Source organism: Gymnodraco acuticeps, unplaced genomic scaffold (genome assembly GCF_902827175.1).
Source record: "Gymnodraco acuticeps unplaced genomic scaffold, fGymAcu1.1, whole genome shotgun sequence".
Lineage (NCBI taxonomy): Eukaryota > Metazoa > Chordata > Actinopteri > Perciformes > Bathydraconidae > Gymnodraco > Gymnodraco acuticeps.
In genome coordinates this window covers 2,201,236-2,203,003 of record NW_022992090.1, presented here as the reverse complement: position 1 = coordinate 2,203,003, position 1,768 = coordinate 2,201,236, and the positions used below count along the sequence as shown (strand labels likewise).

Below are 1,768 nucleotides of genomic sequence, written 5' to 3'. Positions count from 1 at the left end.
GAGAGGGCATACTGGTGGTCAGCAACTGACCCCTCCGAATCCAACTTCGGTTCAGCTGTTATTAGATAGACACAAAATAAACAGTATTATTGAAGTACCACACATGAAGTATACCTAAAATGTGTCCTTGTATTGATAATCAAAATACCTCTCAACATAGGCCTGATAAAGGGCTTCAGCTGAGACACATTCACACTCTGTCTCAGCTGAGCTCCTGTTGAGCTCAACAGGGTTGCCACACCCTTGTTGGTGATTGAGGAAACCACATAAGGGCCAAACCAGTTGCACTCCAGTTTTCCACCTTTTCGGCCCTCCTTCCTCTTATTCGCTCTTAGGACCTCATCTCCAACGTTAATCAGGAAAGATTTCACATTCTTTCCCTTGCGTTTTTCAAAAGAGATTTTCTGTCTCTGTTGTGCTATTTGGATGTTCTGGTAAATCTGAGAAAGATATGTAACAGTTATCATTTACAGTCCTTAACATACGCTTGCATTTTTTAGGAGTTATTATGTTTTAAATATTGCCATTTTATTCTCACCTTCGAGTGCAAATCTGCAATGGTTGCAGCCTTTGCCTCAAGCTGCTGTTCTGCCTCATCAGCAGGCACCAAAACAGAGGTATCATCCCTGTCATTGACTGTAGCATTTATAACACCCGGGACGCGAGGGTGCCTCCCAAACTGGGCAAAATAGGGCGTGCACTTGGTTGACCTCTGAAAGCATAAAAATTCCTTTTAGTATCTCTGTTGAGTATTGTTTCCATCTGCATTTGTTACAACATTGTACCTGCTTTGAGGTGTTAATGCTCGCCACAATGCCCCTCAGATGTAAATCCCAGTCATTCTGGTCCTCTCCACAGTACTTTGCAAGTGCTTTTTTTATGTTTTGGTTTGTACGCTCATCTTGGCCATTGCACTGGGGATGGTACGCTGAAGTGATGCAGTGTTTTACACCCAGTGCATCAAAAACACCACGGTTGACCTGCAGATGGTTTAGTGTACACCAATTACCAAATTACCTGAAAAATCGTATTACATTGTTACACATAACACATACACTGTATTAGATAGATTATTGTACCTCATTGACAAATTCCCGTCCTTGGTCGGTAATGATCTTCTCGACAAGACCGAAATCGAGAAGAATATTTACAATCTTTTTTGAGACCTCAACAGCTGTTTTGTGGTAGAGCGTTTTTGCTACCACCCACTTCGTGAACAGATCAGTCGCTGTTAGAATGTATCTGCAATATAAAATGCAGAATGTTGTAAATACATACAGAATCACTGTAAATGATTTCCTTTCTTTTTAAACCAGATTCTTCACGTTTAGAACCTTTAAAGGAGGTTACACATGCTTCAGCCCATCATGATAGTACCTTTTGCCCTTAGCAGTGGAGGGAAGTGGGCCAATGAGATCCACACATGTCTCACTCTGTTTCAATGTACACATACAACACATTTCTGTAGATCAATAATCAGTCAGTCAGTCAAAAACTCCCACCCATTTCTTCACGTCCTCCCGCATAGTGGACCAGTGGTACGTTGCCAAAACCTTCTCGGTGGTGCGCCTTCTCCCTGCATGACCTCCGGAACCCAGGTTATCATGGCACTCCTTCAGGACATTGATAATTTGGTCCTTGGTGCACACAACCATCCTCTCATTGTCCTTGTATGTGTAGTACAAATCTCCAGCTGGCACAACAGGAACAACAAAACAATCATTTAGACATGTGTAGAGATGACATTATGACTAAAAGCTGTTCAAGA

General features: G+C 42.1%; 1 long non-coding RNA gene across 1 annotated transcript; it reads right to left on the bottom strand.

Annotated features, from left to right (window-relative positions):
- Positions 1-916: 916 nt before the first annotated feature.
- Positions 917-1,563, bottom strand: LOC117537488. Its single transcript, XR_004567725.1, has 3 exons — positions 1,503-1,563; positions 1,080-1,242; positions 917-980 (listed from the first exon to the last, which is right to left on the bottom strand). It is a non-coding gene; the product is annotated as an uncharacterized LOC117537488 (long non-coding RNA).
- Positions 1,564-1,768: the final 205 nt, after the last annotated feature.